Raw genomic sequence first — 25215 nt, 5'->3', positions numbered from 1 at the left:
GACAGGCCAAATGTAACTCAAGTTTGATTTTGGTAGACTTTATTTGTCCTCTACATTTTTTATGAGAGTGCTTTTATCCTGCTGTGTGCTACACCTTATAATTTTGTAATGGTTTTCTTCCTTCTGTTATATAGCATACTGATGCTGTGATTCCACCAGGGTGGCTTGTTTTTGAGTTAGTTCTCCACTTCTCCCTGGCGGGTGCAGCAGCCTCCATGCAGCTATTAAAATGCTTGTACTGAGCTTCTGTGAACAGTTCCCCATAGGCAGCAGTGTTCTCATGGTTTAAGGGGGCTTGAAATTTTGCCAGGTTATCACTTAATAGCAGGAAGTTAGCCTTAGAGTGGTTCATGAACATTCCAGGGTTAGCTGGGTGTTCCAACTTTTATATTTACTCAAATGAGACCATTTTGTGGTTTGACCATACCAGAGAAAACATTATACTAGTGGGTGTGCAGCAATCTCCTATTGTGGACAGCAATTAATAAAGAGATGAAGGACTTTATCTGGTAGAGGGAAATGGCAAGGGTCTAATAGGATAAACTGATCCTTCCTAGAACAAGATGGATTAGGATTACATGATTTGAAGGGATAATTTAGCACTACACAGTTAAGGCTCATATACATAACACAAGCAAAACACTATAATTTAAAGTGGAAATGGATGATGATGAAGCAGGGGAAATTCAAGAAATATGAAAAGACCATAACATTTTGGATGAAGATTCTTACAGACAACAATAAAACCCACACAGAATATGATCATAAAGTAGCAGAAAGTATTCTAAGAACTAAGCCAATATGGGAATGATAAGCAATTCATAAGGAAACAATAGAATGTCATATCTGTGGTTCTGAAACATGCAACGAAGTCTAGAAGAATTGGAAATGTTGCATGGAAATGTTTCCATTGATATTTGTACATTCCAAGCAGACTCCAAAGAACGTTTCATCTGTTAGATTGCAAATTTTGGAGGTGCGATAGGGAAGAAAGAGGTTAACTGGAACATGTTTTATGAGTGTAATTTGTTGGCAGACTTTAAAAATTCGATACAGAGCACTCTGTCAGAAATATACTGGGTGACAAAATGGGTGCAACTACAGAAATGTTTTTTCAAGCTGGGCTACAGGATCTGAATTGTCTTATTCTGGTAGGTGCCAAAAAAGCAATTACTAGAAAATCAAAATCAAAGTCTAAACCAACTGTATATTAAGTATTGAATATCATAAGAGAGAGAAAATAACTGAAAGTGGGATCTTTAGAAAAAGGTAGGAGGAAATTACATAGAAAAAATGGAAATTGTGGGAACAATGCATGCAGATTAAAGTTTTGGAGGATGAGTAAGGTTTAAGGAAAGGCAGGAATTGAGCAAGTTTGTTAATGTTGAATTAATTATAAATATACAAAAGAATATATGTGATGTATAATGTTTGCAACAAGGAATATGTTAATATGGTTTGTTTTCTTTTATTTAAATGTATGTTTGCCTATGTTTTAAGTGATAATTCAATAAAGGTGCTACAAAAAATGTTTTATTCTCCTAGCAGCTTCAGATATCTTGTCTCCCAACTGCAGTTCTAGTCTTTTTAATTCAAGCTTGGGTTTTTAAGACAATCTGAATAACTGGCTGATCTTTTAGCTTTATGTTGTCACCCAGAAACTCTGGCAAGATGTCTCCATCTCCAACTGACTGAAAATCAACTAAACTCAAGCTATTAAGAAACCCATATTCAAATTAATGTACGGGATTCCTTTGCAATTATATCCAGCTGCACTGCAGATCTCATCTTGACAATGTCCAAACTGCTCTAAATACAAAATAAAACAACTGCTCTGCAATGTATGCTTTGTATATTTTAACTCATGGCTGAAAAAATAACAAAAAAAATTTGGTGGCAACAGTTTTGCTGGCTATAAATGTCTATTTGACAATATGTCCTACTGCTGCCACCAAATATGTGACTGACATCTTTAATAAACTGCCTTAAATTTCTGCTTCTACCAAATGGACTCTGTAAAGCAGAAGCGGACATTGACAACAGTCTTGGGCTGCATATTTTATTTTTTTTTCCTGTTTTAATGAGTTTGTGATCAGTTGTGAATTCCTCTCCAGTCCTTTTAAGGGCTGCTGGAATTGGGCTTAGTGCTTTAAAAGTAAGGGGTGGCTGTTTCAGGGATACACCAATTGGAAGGCTGGAAGGAAGTATTTGAATTGCTCACAGTGAAAGGACATGAGTGAGCAGACTGTGTACAGAAATTTAAAAGCAATAACATTGACAGCGGTGTTGTGCTGTATATTTCTCTTTTCTTTCTTTTTTTTTATTTGAGCATAGAGGTTCATAGGTTTCATAAGTTCAGAGGAAATTACTAGACTAATGGCTTAAGAGCCCTTATAAGCCTAGCCAATATACCCTGATTTTATCCAATATAACCTGATTTTATCCAATATATGGCCCCTAGAGACAAGAGGATAGCATGGGTTTGTGACTATGCCTTGAGTATCTTACAGACTGGCCCTGTCCATAAGGGACATGGGTGCTACCCCAGGTGTGAATCTGTAATTCCCCATCCACTGATCCAAACTGCATTTAAAGAGGAGAAGGGAAGGGCTCTGGTTAATGTTAACAAGAAGCCCATTCCAAAGAAGGGGCTGTGATGTTCCCTCTCTGGGTCAGTAACCAAGGAGCCTGAATCCTCACCACTGACACTGCAAAGGGACATTCACTTGGAACAGAAATGGATGCACTGAGTATTCTCAGATGCAGCTCTCTGCATCAAGCACAATTTCCCTTAAGAGCACACAGGGAACACACTCAGTCCGGTGGCTGATTTCTCTCTCTCTCTCTCTGTGCAGATCCCCAATAAGACTCCCCACTGGCACAGCTGCAGGACTGAGTCCTCAGGTAAGTGTCCAAGCCAAGTCCTCCAGCATCCTCTCTGTGAAACCAGTCCTTTGTGTCCCTGCTCCAAGCAGCTGACACACACAGTCTTTGAGATTTGATTTTCACACACACACACACACACACACACACACGCACATACATGCACACGCACACACACACACACACACTTGCAAAAGTCTGGCACAGATTTACTAGCTATGCCCCCTTCTGCCCAGACTATAAGGTAGTTACACCGCCACCAGACACTCCAAAGCCAGCTACTCCAAGGTTCTTACAAGGGTACCCACTTACACTGAGTGAAATTAATATTAATACAAATAGTAATGTTTTGACCAATGCAGTAAGGCTTCCAGGAGGGACCACAGAGTCACCAAACAGTTACAAGTACTCTCAAAGGTTAAACTATTCTCTAAAATGACCAGTCACAATGAAAACTTTAAATGTATTTAATAATAAATAAGAAAAGTACATGAAAATACTAAATATCTATTTACAAAAAACACCAGGAAATATTAAAATAACACAGATGAATAGATTCACACAGATACAGAAAAATAGTACTTAACTAATCTCACTATATTTTCCTGACTAATCTAAAAAAAATATTATTCCCTGGTCACTTACTAGTGCAAGGCAAGATGAAGTGGGTGAGAGATCCTTCTATGACAGGTTCAAAGAAATACACTGTTCTGAGACTACATTCTCACCTAGCATTAAACTATTATTTTAGTGATGAATTCCAGAATAACATCAGATGCACCTGGTCATCTGACTACTGGTTCCCATGCAACTCCCCATTGCTAGAAACTGCCAAGACTTAGCACCTACATGTCAATAATTCACACACAGAGCCTTGCTAAGATCTACCGCAACTCCTGGAAGTCATAAAACACCTCCACTCTTCCTACAGGAGCTAATAAACCATACTTCTTACAGCCAGTGTGTCTCTGACTTCATTCAAAACTGTGAGCTAACATATTTATGGTCTAGTCCCAGCAATTTAATTTCTTACTATTTCTCAAAGTTGGCCAGAGCTGAGCTTAACCTCTTCTCTTCCAGTATCCTCCGTTAAAGCATATACATTTAAACAGTTGCAATACAGTACAGTCTGATATACATGTATATTTCCTTTCTGTCCACCAGGGCATACTCTTGATACATTTTTGACACAAGCAATGTTACAAATGCAGATGGTATCTCACAATTTAACCGTAATCTGTTCTGATACAGTGGTTGAATTGTGAGATGCCATTTCCATACAAATGTGTGGAAAGTGGTTTAATTAATTCCCGGCCCAAACAAAATTTAAAAAAGTACACTAAAAAAATTTAAAAAACGTAGCTTGTCATGATTTGAAGTGTAGAACATCTCTTAAATGAAGTAGAGGATGTGGAGGAGGGATGGAAGACAAAAGGAGAACTACTGTACATTCCTAAAACTATGGCTCACTGTCACATACAAATTTATTTGATGGTAAATCCATCTAAGAATGCAGGCTAACATGTTTCCTGTCCAGCTAAAATGCATGCTCATTACATCATTCTCCCCCGGATTCTCAAAAGCTTGCACAGCGTGCATGATTAGTGTAAGATGAAAAATTGCCAATATGGTGGCCGTGATCCATGTACGTGCATGTCTGATGTGCGCAAGAACTGTAGAACTAGTGCTGCATGTCCCCAGCCCCCGTATGCAAATCACCCCATTTGCAGGTGAAAACTATGCAAATGAGGTAAATTTGCCATCCAGGAAGCAGGGCATGCAGGACTAGCGTAATATGCAGAAATGTACTTGGTTAGTAACCGAGTACGATACTGCAAACTCCAAAACTGAGCTATGACAGCTCCAAATAAAGGCTGCATATCATTGAGGAAGCATGCCAATGGCCAAGTAGAAGGCCATTGGCATTGCAAGCAATGCCAAATATACAATTTTATTTTATTTTTTTATTTTACATTTGTTTACCGGGATAGTCCAACTGGACACAGGTCCATTTACAGGGGAGGCCCAGGGAGAAAAGCTCCATACATTTTAATTCCAGTTTACAATAAGTTCACACCTCAAATGCTCAGGCATAGATTATGTACAGTTCACAATAAAGTTCAGTAGATTGAAATAATTGTTATATAGTGTCAAACAGATATACAATATAATATATATATCAGACAGTGAGATTAGAAATCATGGTCACAAGTGATATGTTTAAATGTTATGTGATGCATGGGCATATCCATTTATTTATAAGGTGGACTTTTAGAGAGATTTTAAACATATTGGCCGATGTAGCAGAGGTAAGGGTAGGGGGAAGGTTATTCCAGGTTCTTGCTATGCTGTGGGAGAATAGGGCTTGTCCTGCATAGTCGTTGGCTTTAGAGATAGACAGTAGTGTTTTTTTTCTGAAGAGCGTAGGGGACGATTTGATGTGTGCTTGGTTAGTAACTGACTAAGAGATGGGGTTTTGAGTGGATAGTTTAAAATATTGTAGGCAATTGTTAGTTGATGATAGTTGAGTAGTTGGGGTAGCTCTAGCCATTGCAGTTTGTGCAGTGCATTACAGTGGTGTGATTTGTAGTTGGATTTAGGAGCAAATCTGGCAATTTTAATATAGCATGACTGAAGTTGTTCAAGGTCCAGTTTTCTTATGTGGGTAAGGATTAGAGTAGATAGAAGGTGTGTTTGGGCAAGTGTCACATGTGCTTGGTCAGTTAGGAATTTTTTGTGTCTATATAGTGTCCCCAATTTTTTGTGGACCTTTTTTATGGTTTGTGCTATATGTACATCAAACAGTAGTTTGTTGTCTATTTCCACGCCAAGGAGTTTGGTATGGTTTGTGGGTGAGATGTTGGTACCATTTTTGACAGTGATTGAAAAAGGTTAGTTGATAGATTTAGATTTGTTATGTGTGAAAATGAGTAGCTTGGTTTTGTTGGGATTAAGGATTAGTTGAATCAGGGTAATCCAGTTTTCTAGCGAGATGAAGGAGTCTTGAGTAAGTTTTTGAAGGGTTGTGAGTGATGGTGCAGAGTAGATGAGAATGGAGTCATCTGCGTACTGTATGAGTGAGGCATTTTGGGTGGAGGTCTGGAAGCTGTTAGTGAAAATGGAAAAAAGTAGTAGTCCTAATATTGAACCCTGTGGGACTGCTATGGTTGTAGGGAGTAATGGTGATAGTGTATTCTGCCACTGAACAGACTGCTGTCTGTCTGATAAGTAGCATTTAAACCATGCTATAGTGGAAGGGGCAAAGCATAGGGATGACATGGAGTCCAGTAGCATGGTGTGTGACACCATGTCAAATGTCTTGGATAAGTCTAGAAATATTGCTGATACGAAATTGTTGTTGTTTCTGTGTAGGTTCACTATGTTTGTAAAGGTTAGAAGAGCGGTAGTAGTGCTATGGTGTTGTCGGAAGCCGTGTTGAGTGGGTGACAGGAGGTTGTTAGAGTTTAGGAATTGCACAACTTGGGAGTGTATACACCTTTCAAGTATTTTGGATAAGGGGGATATGATGGCTATTGGTAGATAGATGGAGAACTCATAAGAGTTTCCTCCTTTGTGAAGAGGGATAATGTTAGATACCTTCCATAGTTTTGGGATGTAGGCTTCCTGTATGGAGCGGTTTATTAGGATAGATACTGGGTATGAGAGGGAATCTGGTGCCATTTTTAAGAAGTCAGCAGGTAGTTTGTCTGCAGCAAGGGTGGTGGGTTTGAGTTTTTGTATGAGTTTTTTAATAGTAGTGGTAAGGACAGGAGAGAGTGTGAAAGAGGGGATATTGTTAATGGGGCTTGTTAGGTGGGTTTGGGTGGTAGGTTTTGGGGATCTGAGAGGACAGTGATAGAATTGTTTGAGTGAAATGTTGGTTAAATTGGGATGCAATGCCTGTGGTGTTATTATTGGTGGTGGGAGTTGGGGTGGATGTTTTTCCAGGGTGGAGTAGGGAGTTGATGGAATTCCAGAATTTTTGTGGGTCTCTTGTGTGCTTGGTTTGGCTGGTGAGGAAACAGTTTTGTTTATCGAGTATGGTTTGTCTTTTTGCTTGGTTTCTTAGTTTTTGGTAGTTTTGTTTGGTTAGGTTGGTGTTGTCTCTTTTCCAGGCTCTCCATGCTCTATCTCTGGCTTTTAGTAGAGCTCTTGTGCCCCCTGCTTAGCCATGGAGCATAATTTGACTTGACTCTGATCTTTCTAATGGGTGCAGCTGAGTTGAGGATGCTAGTGAAAGTGTTATTGAAGTAGTCTATGGCTTGGTCTAAGTCTAGTGTTAGTAGTGGATTCCAATTACAATGTTTTAGTATGTGGTTTAGTTCCTGTGTATTTATTTTTTTTATCTCTGACTTGTCTAAAGATAATAGGGTTGGTTATGTTAGAGCATTTTCGCAAGAGGAATGTAGGGAGGTGGTCACTCAGGGTGTCTGGTAGACATCCAGTGTGACAGTAATGTTTTGGGTAGTTTACTAGTGTCCAGTCTAAGATTGATTGCTTGTGTGACCTTTTGTCTACTCTAGTAGGTTCTTGAATGAGCTGGGTAAAGCCATAGAAATTATATGGTTGGTGGGGTTGTTGGAGTTACAGGCTAACCAGTTTGTGTTTAAGTCACCTAAGAGAATGGTTTCATTGGGAAGTTTGACTGAGATCCATTGTAATAATTCTTCTATGGTGGGAGAGTTGTTTCCTGGGGGGATGTAACTGCAGATAATGTTGATTTTCTTGGTGTTGTTTATGGCTAGAGTTGAGATTACAGTTTCTGTGTTATGAAATGCTTGGGGTGGGATTTCTAGGGGGTTTACTTTGAGTGTGTTTTTAAAGAGTATGGCTATTCCTCCTCCCTTTTTGTTTGCCCTGTCCTGCCTTATAATGTTATATCCTGGTGGAAGAATTTCTTCATTTTGGATGGTGGGTTTTAGCCAGGTTTCAGTGATAGTTAGTATATCTGGGGAGTAGTGGGTTGTGAAGGCTTGGAAATCAGGAAGTTTGTCAGACTTCTGGTATTTATGTTAATGATTAGTAGGTCTGACTTTTGTTTGGGTGGGAGTAGGGGGTTGTTTGGTCTTGGATTTGGGTGGATGTCTCCTGATATGAGCAGTTTTCTTGTGATCAGTAATATGTGTTTTATACTTTGTGTTTTTTGTGATATTTAACGGATATCTTAGAGGTATGTGTTGTTGTTAGTTGTGTTTTGTACATATATAACATTAGGCTGTCTTGAAATAGTGTAGCTGTAATGGGGAAATGTGTGTGAGTGTTTGGTTTAGTGTATGCTTATGTTGCATGGTGATTTGTATTATGTAGTCAGGTGATAGAATGAGTGGATGTGAAATATGTTAAAGTTATCAGGGTTAGTAGTAGGCCTCCTAAGGTGGTTTTCATTTTGTTGTACCTAGTATTGTAAAAAGATGTGAGAGCAGGAGGTAGGTGTAAGTAAAGGTGGGTGTGGTGGTGAAGTGAGAGGCTAGGGGTGTGTTTGGTAATTGGAATGAAAGTGTATGGGAGAGGAGATTGTTTATTCTGGTTGGGGTGTGGTTTGGGTAAATAAATGTAGAGGTGCTGGGGTGGGTGGGTGAGATTTTGGGATAGGGTAGGGGAGTGGAGTGAGCCCGAAGAGCAAACGGAGAGGGACAGAGCCAGGAAGTGGTGTATCAGGAGTCAATCAGTTTATTCAGTGAGTTTGTGCACTGGACAAATCTCCCAGGTAAGTAGTACCCTTTGCCTTTTAATTTTCTTTTGGGGACACTATTAATAGTGCTACAATCCTACCCATGTTCTGGGAAAGATTCCACTTACAGGTATTGCTAAGGGGAGTTTAATAGTTACTTTTGTTAGAGAGGTTGGTTCTTATTATATACAATTGAATACTGGAGCTTAGATCTGCTCGTTATGAATGAGCAAGTAGCTTTTAAGCTCTGCTTTGCTGTCACCTAGTGGCATAGAGGGGGAATATCCATTAAAAGTACTAGCGTACATTGTTTTAAACTAGAGAAAAAAGAAATAAGTTGGGAGTGGAGGGGTGGTGGACAGCCTCAGGGTAGTTCTGCGAGTGTGCTGGTTCTCTTACAGACTTCTATGTCTAAAATATTTAAAAAAATATATTAATCAAACTGTAGGCTGTAACCTACACTGTGTGTTTGAAGGATGTGTCCTTGTTGTCCAGTACTTTGGGAGCTTGTTTGGACTACTCTGTACTTGTTTGTACAGTTTCCAGGTAGGGGGACAGCTCAAATAAAAAAAAATGAGCTTTCAGGCTGTAAAAAAGAAGAGATTAGATGTTATGCTTAAAGGAGGGTGAAAGGAAGGTGGAGAGAATAGCTAGAGGGTGAAGAGCAGAAGAGGGCTTGAGCGTGCAGGTAGAAGCAGAGCAGGTTCAAACACAGAACAATAAATAACATTTGCCTTATCGGTTTGCTAGGTATTTTACTTAATGAATTAGGCTGTGCTTGTCACTCTGCTAAAATACCAGGGTTGTCTAATACCCGTTCCCGTTCTATTATCTAGATAAGGTGATTAAAAGCAATGTACTAGAGGTGCAATAGTGCCTGACTAGTGTTTCTAACAGTGATCAACCCAGTTAAACATTGTCATATCTAACACTGTAATTCTGGCGCTTCTTGAAGGAAAAGGGGAAAAAACAGCAAAGTAGAAGGTTAATATAATGTATAATGTGCAGAAATAGAGCTTTTCTAATGTTTCTAGCAGTGTAAGATCAATATAACTATTGTAGCTTCCTGAGGTGGAAGACAGCAAAGTAAAAGGTTTAATAATCTATGGTAGGCAGGATAATGCTGTTCAAGTGTTTCTAACAGTGGCAGATCCAATTACACACTGTTGCAAGTAGCCTTTCATATATACTGCTTTACAAAATAATAGCGGTCAAGTAAAGGTAGAGTAATGTGGAAGGTAGAGTAGAGGTACATCTATAGTGTTGCATATAATATTTTATATATTCTGCTTTACAAATTAAAAATGTGGCCAAGTAAAGGTACAGACTAGCAGTGATTAGTTAAGAGTTACCATTGCCGTACATTAATCAGAGCTATTATGCAAATGTTTGCAAAAAGATGGTGAAGTGTCGCCCTATACTTAGCAAAGAATAGGTGCAAACAAGCCTTGCTAGTCCTTCAAATAGTGGTAAAATCCTTTAACCATGTCACAACTATGTTAAAGCTTTAGTGCTTCCAATGAGAAATACAGCATTTACAGTTCATAACAGTGACAAAGGCAAAACAGGACTGCAGTAGATATTAACACTCTTCACTTGCAGTTATAGTAAAAGACAATTATTTATGCAAACAGTCATGTATCCCTGAGTTAAGCTACATATACAAGCATCGACAGACACAAAGTTACCCTGGGCTAGTACGCAGGCTCTATTGTGCCTATGCATGAGGATCAGGACCTACCTAACACGCATATATTAAATTGATATTTTCACACATAAACACAGTATCAGTGATGAAATCAGTTCATAAATGCTTATATAATACAGTTATAGCCAGCAGTTTTAACAGAAATAACAGTGGATGTAGTAAAATAAGCCAGCACTTACGAGCAGCACACCACGCAGAATGACCGAGGGGATGCCTTGGTTAGGGAAAATAGGATTTAAAAATGGTGCCATGAGTGCAAGCCCATATATGTAGAGTTTGGTTGGATATAAGGAGGGGAGGGTATAGCACATGGTCCAAAGGTGGAGGGATAGCCAAAGTCTTACTTTGTGATTAGGGAGATGGTTTCCATGTAGTAGAGAGCCAGGAAGTGGTGTTTATTCAGTGAGTTTGTGCACTGGACAAATCTCTCAGGTAAGTAGTACCCTTTACCTTTTAATTTTCTTTTGGGAACACTATTAATAGTGCTACAATCCTACCCATGTTCTGGGATAGATTCCACTTACAGGTATTGCTAAGGGGAATTTAATAGTTACTTTTGTTAGAGAGGTTGGTTCTTATTATATACAATTGAATACTGGAGCTTAGATATGCTCGTTATGAATGAGCAAGGAGATTTTAAGCTCTGCTTTGCTGCCATCTAGTGGCGTAGAGGGGGAATATCCATTAGAAGTACTAGCATACGTTGTTTTAAACTAGAGAAAAAAGAAATAAGTTGGGAGTGGGGGGTGGTGGACAGCCTCAAGGTAGTTCCACGAGTGTGCTGGTCCTCTTGCAGACTTCTATGTCTAAAATGTTTAAAAAATATATTAATCAAACAGGCCGTAGGCTGTAACCTACACTGTGTGTTTGAAGGATGCATCTTGTTGTCCAGTACTTTGGGAGCTTGTTTGGACTACTCTGTACTTATTTGTAGAGTTTCCAGGTGGGGGGAACAGCACAAATAGAAAAAACAAGCTTTCAGGACTGTGTGTTTGAAGGATCCATCCTTGTTGTCCAGTACTTTGGGAGCTTGTTTGGACTACTCTGTACTTATTTGTAGGGTTTCCAGGGGGGGAACAGCTCAAACAGAAAAAAATTAGCTTTCAGGACTGTGTGTTTGAAGGATGCGTCCTTGTTGTCCAGTACTTTGGGAGCTTGTTTGGACTAGTTTCCAGGTGGGGGGAACAGCTCAAATAGGAAAAACGAGCTTTCAGGACTGTGTGTTTGAAGGATGCATCCCTGTTGTCCAGTACTTTGGGAGCTTGTTTGGACTACTCTGTACTTATTTGTAGAGTTTCCAGGTGGGGGCAACAGCTCAAATAGAAAAAACAAGCTTTCAGGACCGTGTGTTTGAAGGATGCATCCTTGTTGTCCAGTACATTGGGAGCTTGTTTGGATTTCTCTGTACTTATTTGTAGAGTTTCCAGGTGGGGGGAACAGCTCAAATAGAAAAAAATGAGCTTTCAGGGAGCAGCACACCATGCAGAATGACCGAGGGGATGCCTTGGTTAGGGAAAATACAACTTTTATGATATGTCCACCAATCACGGCCATAGAAGCATAGGGCAGTGGCGTACAAACGGGACTAGCGGGGAAATAAGAAAATAAACCTAAAACAAACAGTCTAACTAAAATCAGTATTCTGCCATGCAAGTCATTGGCAGGCAAAAGACAACCTGGCCAGTGAGTAGTGGTTGCTAAGGGGGGAGGCACAGTGTTACACATGTAACTATGCATTAGCAGGCAATTCTATGCAAATGAGGGGAAGGATAGTGAATCCCAGTTTTCACCAGCATGTGAGGCAGGTCCCAACAGTGTATGAGTATGAATAGCTGAGTGCAAGATTAGGAGGTAGGTGACATCATGTGTGGGAGTGTCAGGCATACTGTCAGTGGATTGGAGCTCTGTGGCACCCGGTTGCACCCAACGTAGCACAGCAAAGCCAGGAGGTGTGTCTAAACCTGCCTAGCACGTATGACAAAGTGTAAGTGGGTGTGCACGCCGCACAACGGGATCTGCTGGAAGATAAAGGAAGTAAACCCAGGAAATGGCAGCAGTGTGCACATTGGAGTACACCAATTGTGCAGCACACCCCCAGGATGAAACAAAACGGCAATGGGAAGGGAAAGCAGCAGTAGGAAGTTAATCAAGGGGTACTAGGTTTGCTGCCAGGTGAAACGTATCAGAACCAGCCAATTACAAAGGCAGCAGACCAGCCCAGAATGCCACTATAAACTATGCAAACACCTAACCCTCCAGTTTTTCCCACACCCTACACCACCGGTGTAAACAAGCGGGGAACTTTTAACCCTCACAACAGCAAAATGTTAGGGGCTGTAATAGCTATCACACAACTTGTGGAAGAGGCTGAGGGTGGCGAGGATGGGAATGCTGCCGACCAACCCACAGTGAAGAGATGGAGAAGAGTGTACAGACCCAGGGTAACCTAGCAAGGGCTACATGAGCTGGATATAGTGGAGTGCTATAGGGTGGACAGGGACCTCCTACAACAGATTGTTAAGCTGTGCCAGACACGCCTGACACACAGAACTAACAGAAGGGGAAACCATCCCAGTGGAAACAAAGGTATGTGTAGGCCTAGGAATACTCGCTACAGTTACCTTCCAAAGGCCAACTGCAGATATGATGGGGATCTCACAGGCATCAACATCCAGGGTGCTCCACCAGTTCCTGGATGCCATGGCAGCACATGTTGGTGAGCACGTATATTTCCGCCTCCCCCGTGAAGCACTGGCCAGCAGTATGCATCTCTTCCACCAAATAGAATACCCTGAGGTAGTGGGTGCAATAGACTGCATGCACATATGCATCAAAGCATCACTCAGTGAGCAGGGCAGGGTCTACATCAACCGCAAGAGCTTCCCCTCCATCAACTGCCAGGTTGTGTGCAATGCCCAGGGCATAATACTGAATGTGTGTGCTGGCTGCCCTAGAAGTTATCACGATTCCCAGATCTGGCATCTGATGCAGCTGTAAAAGAAGTTTGCCAATGGGGATATCCCACACGGTCACCTAGTGGGGGATGCTGGATACGCACTGCAGCCGTGGCTGATGACACCCATCAGAAATGCACGCACACAAGAACAAGAACTCCATAATGAGGCACATGCACAAACAAGAATCATAATAGAGCATGTGTTTGGGATGCTCAAGTCACAGTTACAGTGCCTGGACACATCCGGTGGAGCCTTGCAGTACTCACCAACTACATGTACCCAAATCATCCTTGTATGTGCCATGCTACACAATATGATCCTGCAGAAAAAGCTGCAGCAGGAGCAGCAAGGGGCAGGGCCATATAGCCCCCCACCAATGCCAAGGCCTGCACAAGCACAGAGTGAACGGAGGAGGAACAACCTGAGCCTGCCCCAATAGGCAGAAGGAGGCATGCCCAGTATGCTCTGGCCCTGGCAAAGAGGCAACCCTTAGCATATACACTGACACGGGAGGGACCCAGGGAATAGCACCCCTCTCTGACTCTCACATACAGTAAAAGCGATGCCAAACATTACACTACCTGTGCCTAACCATGCATAGGCAGTGTACGACATGCATCCGACATAGGCAATCCTGCAGCATCACCCACAATACTAGGACACCCACAAGATAAGTGACTTACACATGCCAGTCAGGAGGGGGGGGGTCACATACCCAACAGTCACAGCCAGCAGGACAGGTGTAAACAAACACAAACAAATGCTGTACTATGGCCTCTGAATGAGGGGTATGGGTGACCCCCACCCAGGCCTACACGGACAGACTACAGCAGGCCAGGTAGCGGGATGTCAGTTGTGATGGCTAGGAAATCAGAAACTAATGTGTATGCAATCAAAAGATAAGAACGGAAGTACAGTGGTATGGCATAGCCAGCATGATAGGTAAGACTACTGAATGAACTGGACTACAGGACATAACAGTACAGTCCTAGCAAATGTGTACAACTGTCAAGGTGTGCCCCCCACCCCACATAGAAATACAGTAACAGTCAGGTGCGACCCCCCCCCCTCCAATCCTGTGTAGAAACATAGAAATAGTCTGGTGTATCTCCCACTATCCAGAAATGTTGCAACAGTCAATGCCAAATGATTGGTGGGTACCCTGCAGACACAGCATGCTACCTGCCGGTGTACAACACAAAGGTCAGCTGTGGATTACAAACCACCGGACATGCTCCACACATGCATAACAGATGGCCTTACTGGGCATGCTCACACACTTACAGAAATGAAGACAATATCAGTCATCAACATACTGAAAGGCCATATTGGGAATGCTCACACACAAACACATGAAGGCCATGTATGCAAACACCAGTGCACAAGACATATCCAGCGGTTGCAATAGTTACTGCAGATACATGTCAATATGCACCACTCATGCCTTGCACACACAGTGGATAGGAATACAGACATATATGCAAGGACAACACACCATAATACGCCAAAGGTAGACGGATATAGATGTGTGGAAGAGGGTGACCATGACAAGGAGCCATCCACACCTGTCCCACTGAGCAAACAGCCAAAGGGTCCAAACACATCAGTTGCAGATGTCACACACTGCAGTTACTAGTGACCAGTACCTGTCAGCATCACAGACTATGAGGTCCACGTGCCAGCTGCGCAACATGGCTGTACAAGGACATAGTCAGCTAGTTGCCCTAGACACGCACTTGTGACATATGACCCCGTGTGTGACCGCCTGTGGAGTGTCACCCCTACATGAATGGTGTATGAGACATGCACACACTGCCCACCCCATAGCAGTCAGTACCCCTGACAAGCCTGCTGAGGTTATCCAATGTGAAATACACCTTTGGAAGAGTTGTAGGCCAGTAATCTTTGTGGCATGTCCCATAACTGTGTACTGCTGTAGTGTGATAGACTAGTTAGGTAGGAGTTCTAACCCCAGACATGGCAATTGTGTGTATGTGTGTCATTGTTCATGTGTGTGTGTCTGTCTCTCACTGACTGTGTAGAGAGCAATGCTTTTAGGTTACTCACACCCCTTACATTTCACATAACCACCTTTGGCAAGGCTGCCAATGTCACCCACCTAGAAATACTCTCCTGGGAAAGCTGTAGCCCAGTAATCTCCATAGCGCATGCTGTAACTACATACTGCTGTAGTGTGATAATGTAGTTAGGTAGGAGGTCAAACCCCAGATGTGGCAACTGTGCATGTGTGAGTCTGTGTGTGCATATGTGTGCGTGTCTGTCACTGACTGTGTAAAGAGCAATGCTTTTTAGGCTACTCACACCCCTTACAAGTCGAATACCCTCCTTTGGCAAGGCTGCTGATGTCACACAACTTGAAATACACCTCTGGAACGATTGTAGCTCAGTAATCTCCATAGCACATCCCGTAACATCGTATGGCCATAGTGTGATTGAGGAGTTAGTTGGGAGTTCTAGCCCCCGACCTGCCAACTGTGTGTGTATGCTTGCATGTCTGACTCTGTAGAGGGCAATGCTTTTAGGTTACTCACACCCCTTACATTTCACATACCCAACTTTGGCAAGGCTGACGATGTCACCCACCTAGAAATACTCCCCTGGGAAAGCTGTAGCCAAGTAATCTCCGTAGCGCATGCTGTAACTGCGTACTGCTGTATTGTGAATTAGACCCGTGGTTGGGTTCCATCCTCACACATGGCAGTTCTGGATGTATTGTGTGTGTCACTGTGTAGGGATCAATGCATTTTAGGCTAGTCTCTCACAGTCATTTCAAATCCCTACTTTGGCAATCCTGCTGTCAGTCAGTGTGAAATACACTTTTGGGCAAGGACTACTCCAGTAATATCCATGACACATACTATAAGTGCATAGTGCTGTAGTGTAATACCCTAGTTAGGTAGGGGTTCTACTCCCAAACATGACAGGTGTGTGTGTGTGTGTGTGTGTGTGTGTGTGTGTGTGTGTGTGTGTGTGTGTGTGTGTGTGTGTGTGTGTGTTTGTAACCCGTATCCTGTGTAGAGGTGGTTGTGACTCTGTGACACCTGTGGCCAATGTGGAGTGGGTTTTGCATATTTCTTATATGGTGGCCATACTATATATCACAATGTCCACCGTACAGGGATAACACGTGATATGGCTGGAAGGCCAGGGTGCAGAGCCATACCCAGACATGTGACATCAAGGCCATGCAATCACAGTTAGCAAACACAGTATTACCCAGAGCACACACTCACCCCATGTGTCATAAGCACACACATCCCTGGATAACAGCCAATATGTGAGTAGTACACTGCATATTGGCCACTGATAGTAACTATGGAGTGACAGTGGTGGGCCACAGGAGGCATGATACCCAGTCTATCTGTCCAATATGCACAGATGTGCAGACAGTGCACCTCCCCCGTGTTCTCCAATGGACAACTGCATCACCTGTGGTGCCATCACATTTGATCCACAACGGACATACCATGCCTGACAACATGCCCGTATGGACAAATGCCACTGACACCAAGGAATGCTGATAGCATGCACACCATGTAGGTGCAGGGTAAAGCTGTTGTCCATTACCAGCTCTCACCACAGGTGGGCAGGACTGGCACATCTGATGATAATAAACAGGAAAAAAGCACCAGCAAGCCATAACCACCTTAAAACATTTAATGTGTTCCACAGCAAGCAAAGCACAACACAGCACACAATGATAACGCTGAAACTACTACCAGTTCATTTTCGTCTCCAACTTCGTCAGACAAATGCTGACAATCCAAACCCATCTCTATTTATACCTTTGCACACTGCCAAAACTTAAAATCATTTGACACTGAATTCAATTTTAATCCTTTCCTAAACATACCTTAAAAGTAAGCATAATAAATACAAGCAAAATAAATACAACTTTCCCCTGTTTAAAACTTTTAAATATCTAAAACCCCACTTTCAAAACCTGTAGTAAATAAACAGAGTCTATGTTAGATCATCGAAATGGCAAAATTTCGAATGATCTAATATCAAACCCAATATCGCGAATGCTGAAAACAGCAAAGCTGCACAAAACCGAATTCTTTCTTAGGGAAAGAATTTGGTTGACCGTTGTTGTGGTTTCACTGTTTTCAGCGATGCGGTGGAAAGTTACGGGTTGGGTTAAGGTAAGTGTGTGATTATGCAGACGTTCGGGTTAGGCCACGGGTTGGGTGAGTTAGGGTTAGGGCGCGGGTCAGGTAAGTGTGCGATTATGACAGAATATGGGGTTATGGGGTGGGTTACGTGAGTTAGGGTTAGGGCACGGGTGAGGTGAGTGTGCGATAGTTAGAATTTGGGGTTAGGGGTGGGTTAAGTGAGTTAGGGTTAGCGCATGGGTGAATGTGCGATAGTGACAGACCTTAGGGTTAGGGTCTGGGTTAAGGTAAGTGGATATTTAGTAGTGTATGTGCAGTGCAGTATAGGGTTAGATGTAACTTTTAAATGTATGTGTGTGATTTGCTGCTTTTTAGTGTGCTTGTGGTGTGTGTTTTTCGGAACAGCTAATTTTTTCCCCTGGGAAAAATTTCGCTGTTTTGAGGTTTCGATATTGTTAGGGTTCAGGTTTTGCAGTTCGATGTTACGGCATTTGATAATGAGCCATTTCGATTATCTGATTTAGACCCAATAAACAGATGGATATAAAAAAAGAATGCATGTTAAAAATGAATAAATGAATGTAAAAAAATCAATCTTGTTGAACAATATTTCAAACCACATGTGTGTGAAATTCATAACTTCGCTGCTCTTAATTTTAAAACTGGGGCTAGGGAGACCATGTCATTCAAACTCGGCCACCTATTGGCTTCTAATACCAGTTGCCAGTAAACCGCTCTATATTCCAACATGGTCTCCCAAGAACCACCCCTACCATCCATTACCACTTCATCAAATACAAAAAAGTGTAAGAAGCACCTTCACAGCTCAAAGTGTGTTTATATAATGCGTTTCTGTTGTTACTCCTCCTAATGTCATAAAGGTGTTCATATAGTCTTTTCTTTAAACACCTTTCCGTCTTACTTATGTAAAAACTTTACATTTCTTACAGGTTGCAATGTAAACAAGTCCCTTACTTTCACAATTAAAACAGGATTTAGAGGTAATGTGTCTATTCCTGTTACTGACAGTAATTTCAGAGGTATCAGATATAAAAGGGCATTGCTGGCATGCTCCACACGTGACTTTTCTAATTAAGTTTCCCCCAAGTTTGTTTTCCCCCAAGTACACTGCATATTGGCCACTCATAGTAACTATGGAGTGATAGCCATGGGCCACAGAGGGCATGACACCCAGTCCATCTGTCCAATATGCACATACGTGCAGACAGTGCACCTCCCCCGTGTTCTCCAATGGACAAATGCACCACCTGTGGTGCCATCACATGTGACCCACAATGGACATATCATGCCTGACAACATGCCCGTATGGACAGATGCCACTGACACCAAGGAATGCTGATAGCATGCACACCATGTAGGTGCAGGGTAAACCTGCTGGCTATTACCAGCTCCCGCCACAGGTGTGCAGGACTGGCACATCTGATGATAATCTGTGTTCACAACATGGGCCAGACAACCCAGGTACAGTTCCACATGTCACTGTCATGCATGTGGGAGGTGTGCACATCCAAGACACCATTCATGTCATGGACGAAGGAACACAGACATGGCACGTGATGCACAGCATTGCCCACACACAGTAGTCACCCAGGTGACCGGATGGGAGGATACAATACCTGTCTGTATGGGCAAATGCAGACACTACATCCCTGAGCCACAATGCAGACCATCGTCATGTGGCCTGATGATAAGGTACACCCATCACCTAGCCGTGGCCAGCCGTCTGGTGCTGTCAACCACACACCTGTGCAGACATGCATGTCAGTAGTGGCACCCTTTGTGTTTGTGTGTGTGCTGCATGCTGCAGATGTTCACATCCACACTCCCTAAAACCCCAATGGGCATACTGCAGCATGTTGTCTGATGTCAGACACCTTCCCATACCCTTCACCTGTACAGCCCCCGTATGACCTGTGTGGTGCATGGGATACCTGCACAGTGATGTGATGTGTCAATCCCACAACCGATGAGTTGTACACCTGGCCCTGCCATGTGTGTGTCCTTGTAAGAGTGTGGCTGTGTTGACGCTGGCACCTGTTCATGCCGACAGGCATGTGTATGTCACCTACCATACAGCTATTGTATCCCTGTTGTAGATGTCACTCACCATCACATATATGTTCTGAGTGCTCCACAACAGGTAACCCATGTGGTGCATCCAATAATTGCAGCAAACTGTGCTAGCACTACATAGTCATCACGGTTTTGATACCCTGTGCTGCTAGGTGTGTGACACAACCATGCCTCAGTTTTAACCTCCCACCCCACCCTGACATGTATTAGCCTCTCTCTGTGTCCCCCACCCCCTCTCAGGTGGACGTGGAGACCTACACCTGCTTTGCTTAGGCAGCAGCCCTCCCCTAGCTGATTGCATGTGAAACAGCTGTGGTAACATTCCCATTGCCAGTTGTATGGAAACACACTCCAATACCCAGGAACATCATGGTGGTGTTTCCCTTTTCACCCACTGTGAGCAGGAACTAGATCTGTTGTGTTCCAAACAACATACCAGATGGATTGCAGTGTACCTCTAACAACATACACTGGAAACAGTGCAACAAATGGGAGGTGGATGTGCCTGACCTGACTACAGACTGCAAGTGGCGCTATACTGCATTTGGAGTAATGTTGCTTTCACAGTGTTTGTGTGGATATGGCTGATGTACATGTCTCAAAACCTGCCATGTCGGTTCCATGTTGATGGGGAATCTCTATCTGCAGGGTCATCTGCAGCCTGGGCAGTGTTGTGTCCGTGGCTGCATGAGTCACCCACAGATCATCTAGCTGTAGACTGCTGAAGGTAGTGTGAGGATTGCAGTCAGTAGATGGAGAAAGCTGTGGTAGTCACAGACGTCATATCCTTCAAAGGACATATGTTGCACCAACCCTGTAACAACAGTAAATGTATGTGGTCATCAATGCAACATGTCAATATTGGCCTTGTGTATGTGCTCCCAGCCACACCTCTGTCAACCTTTGTACATATGTCATGCATGAAGTGGTGCATATGTGCTGTACACCATACTTTGTGGCATCATATCTGAGAACAAGGCACTGATATATCTGATTGCTACACATGTTATGTACAGTAGCGGTTACATTATATTACCTGCACATTCTGAGGATGTTCGTACAGTACTGAGGTCTGTGTACCTATGGTGAATGTCGACAGTGTGTGTAGTGTTGATATGTACCTTAGCCTGTCTACATACTATGGTAGATGACATTCTTCTAGTTCCCCTACTATCAGATGTTACATGCTGCCCCACTGTATGGTACTGTAGTGACATACATGTTTGTAGGACCATAAACATAAGTGTCTCATACCACAGACAGCCACCAGACCAAACTGTGTAGCAGATCAGTATATGTAGGGCAGTCTGTGAGTGGCACAAATGAGGATGGTGTCGAACACGTAGCCCATATACTGTAATACCATGTTAGCTAACCATATGTGGCTGTGGCTGTGTTCACATTGGTTGTGGATATGCACTGTCACACAGGTGTATCCTACCCTGTGCTGTGACATGCCTGTGGAGCCTGCTTTATATGCAGGTACATGTGTATTCCCCCTTGGGAGGTGTAGGCCAGTGTTGAGCCAGTCTGCCTGCAGCTGCACAGTGCATTGTAACATGCCTAGCAACTGAGTGTACCTACCCAGTGGGATGTCATGTGCAGATACTAGCCAGATGTCCCACTGCTGGACCTCCCCTAACAGTCATGTATGTCAGACAGGGCAGTGGGATGCAGTGCAGATGTATGTCAATACCTATTGTGCAGTATGTGGCCATGGCACCCCTGTACCAGCGGTCATACCGTTACAGGCCAGGCAGGGATGTGTGAATGAATGACCTATGGTAGACATTATATACCAGTCATTATGTGTTATACCCATCTACATGGCCACCCACATCCATATTGTCAGACATGGTACACATGTGTAGCACTAAGGGCGTATGTGTATTCCTCTGGACTGTACAGACTGTGCCAGACCCCCATATATACTGGCCAATATCTCTGCTGCAGTCCACAGCGGCATTACATGCTAGCAGCAGTACTGTAAACTGATGTCCTTTGGATGTCGTTCAGTAACCAATGGCACACGTTATGAGCAGATGTGACCTGCCACACACACCACGTCTGTGAAGACAATCCCAATGACAGTAGCAATAGCCTACTAGTATACCTGCTAGAGATAACTGACATCCACTGCAACTATGACACTGGGAACATACGGGCTGGGGTTGGCCTACACTTCATGTCCAGGAACTATGGTGGGAATGTATGTACATATACATATCCAGATAGCCAGATATACCATTACACATGTGTACTACACCCATTTAACGCTGTCATGGCAACCACCACTATTGATCCCCACATCATGTGTGTGTGGCCCTATTACATCTCCTGTGTGAAGGGCATCTGTCCTGTGTGTGTGGGCAGCAGTGCTACCAACAGCATGTAGCAATACCCCATAAAGGAGAACCAGCACACTCAGGGCAGCCACATATTTGTAGGAGGATCAGGAAGTACAGACAGACTACGAGTGGAGTTGCGTTATGCTTTGTACAGTACTGGTGTTACAGGGTGTGTGTTTACATACTAGTTTGCCAAGGAATGCAGTCCATCTGCATAGTACACAACTGTGGGCCTACCCTCATGCTGGCCAGAGCTGTGCTTATCATGTCTTTTCTGTCTCCCACACAGGTCTTGTGTCAGATAATACACTGGCAGTGTGTGTGTTGCGTGTTACTGGTACATGGCTACATCCATGGTTGTCCATACCAGAAATTCCCTAAGGGTATGATACAGACTATCCTGTAACACCTGCACCTTGCATAGTGTATGGCAATAGTTGTCCACATATGTGCCTGTATTCCAGCCTCTGTCCATCACCTACATACCAAGCTGTGCACATATGTCATGTTGCCAGTGATTGATCCATAATGGGCTGGGAGTATAACACATTGCCATGTGGGGCTGGGGCCATATATGTGTGGGCGCCACCTACACAATACATGTGTGCCCTCATGCACTGCACAGCCCAGTGCAACAGTGGCATATGGCCATGTATTATTGAGTCTAGGGGGGAGCACCAGAAAAGACCTAGGCTGCTACAAAATGGGGGGGTATCAGGGCTGAGCTGCCTTAAGGTATCTGGATGTACAGTACCATATACTTCACCTATATACACATTACTGATATGGCTCTGGGTACTGCAGGACTACTGCCCCCTGCCATACAGACTGTTCTGTGTGTTGGTGTGCATGTGATGGTGTCAGTTATGCCATGTTATGTAACAGTTACAACCCATGTGGTCATAAGACATCTATACCACTTACTTTGTTTGTACAGTGTGTAGATAGAGGATGCTGAACTATACACCTGGAGTACATACTGTCGATTGTTAGGTATCCTGTGGCCCAGTGTGTCTTTCCTATTGTATAATGTGAATGGCTTGGCCTGGACAGCAACAGCTGTGAACCTTTCCAGCCTACTGTATGAGTGTAACTGGTCCACTGCAGCATCACTAAGTTGATACAGTTGTCAGTGTCTGAACAGCTATATGGCATGGCATGTAGAACTGTAATAGTACATGATGACAGGTTACCATGTCTGCCAACCTGTGGGTGTTGTTTCACCTATGACCTCTCTGTGGGTGTATGTTACAGGCAACAGTTGTCATTTGTATGGGTGGCACATACAGTGTCCAGTTGTTCGGGGGTCAACTGTAGGCATAGTGGCTGTTCCATATTGTGTGCACCTACCACTTATGTTACGTACTGTACATATAACCGCATGTGTATGTGTAGTCACATGTATATGTACACACACACACACACACACACATATATATATATATATATATATATATATATATATATATATATATATATATATGTGTATATATATATATATATATATATATATATATATATATATATATATATATAATTATTCATATGTATACCCGTATCTACATATCTGTGTCTGTGTATATGAAGCCTGGTAATGTTGACGGCTTCCACATAATACATTCACCATGGGAGCCAGACTGTATTGCATGATATGTTACCAATAACAGCCTGACATCATACAGGTGGGATGTAGTACAGGTAACATCATGTGCCCATGTTGCCACTGGCCCTGGTTATGTGATCTCCAACACTTGGTAGTGTATTGCAGGGCAGATGTGTTTGGCTGAGGGGATACCTATTTGTACGACTTGTATAGTGTGTGGTGCCTCTCAACCCCATTAACGTAACATGTAGCCTGTCTCACTCCACTCCCTAACAGCTACATGTGCCATGCAGTACCAGCACAACAGTGTTGCACCAATGGGTTGGTAGGCATGGGAATCCCATTGAGGTCTGCCACATGTGTGTATATGTGCATATCTATAGGGTACACCAGTCCGAGTCCACATACTCCTATTACAATACACATTACCACACAGTAGTACAGATATTGTTGTCGCCTATAGGTGTGGCAATGTAATGCAACACCCTACTATGCCTGTGGCATGTGCATCACATGCACATCCCTGTGGTACCACTGTTGTGATATGCAATGGGTTGTTTTTGCGTTGTGGCCAATGTGAGATAGTAGGTATGTCAGAGTATCAAGATTGGTTCTAGTGTATACAATATCCAGTGGGGGGTGTGGGTGCTGTGTACACTGTCTTTACACCATGGTACACCTGGTATATGGCCCACGTACCACTCTCAGGTGGCCAAGTTCACCATCACCCATACAAGTAACAGATAACAGGATACGGCCCGGTTATACATGTGCTGTGTACAGCCTACCTGTAACACATTGGACACATGGACTAGTTAGTTAGCAAATATACAACCAGGTCTCTAAGATGTGTGTCTACCCGTTATATGTCGGTCAATGTATATATGATGATATGACACACTATGTATTCTCCATATACAAACATTGCATCCCCCATTACCATATTGTACGTGTCTGTGGATGGTTTGCATGTAGCACATGACCTGGTACACACCTCACCCTACATATGGTGTCATGTCTGCAATGATAGCCACACAGTTCAGTAGCACTACATACCAGAGTTGGGGTCTAGACACAGTGTTGCCAAGTCAGGATGCATGTGTATGTGGATGGGTTGACATAAGGGTGCAGATTATACTTGTACCAGCAGGCCACTGGTCATGTTTGCATGGCCAATAACTGTTAGACATACCTGTGGCATGTGTGCAACTGTGCACCACATATGTCACGGCCATGGTGTCACCACACTGACATACCCCTGTGGAATATGACTGCGGACCATCCTCCTGCTGACACATGTGTGACTACAACACAAATGGATGACAGTATGGGGATATCAATTGGTGTTACCAACAGCTGAGATGCATCATAGCTGCATGGCTACACTACCTGACATGTATGCAGTACACATTACCCTGACTACATTCTACACTGCAGTACATTGTGGCACTCTATCACAGTCATGGTGTGCATCAGAACCACATTAGCCTGTCCCTGCATCAATGTTATGGATGGCAGTGATGTGGCACATGTATCATCATATGCACAGGGTGTGCGAATGTCATCTTAGCTGCATGGCTACACTACCTGACATGTATGCATTACACATTACCCCTGACTACATTCTACACTGTGGTACATTGTGGCACCCCATTACAGTCACCGTATGCATCATAACCATGTTAGCCTGTCCCTGCATCGATGTTATGGATGACAGGGATGTGGCACAGGTATCATCATATGCACAGGGTGTGTTGCAGGTGTGCCAGAGGCCGAGGGTGGTCCAAACATGTGTCACCATGTGTGTGGATGAGT

Source organism: Protopterus annectens, chromosome 8.part0, assembly GCF_019279795.1.
Source record: "Protopterus annectens isolate FY-2018-M chromosome 8.part0, PAN1.0, whole genome shotgun sequence".
Taxonomy (NCBI): Eukaryota; Metazoa; Chordata; order Ceratodontiformes; family Protopteridae; genus Protopterus; species Protopterus annectens.
This window is presented reverse-complemented; position numbering follows the sequence as displayed.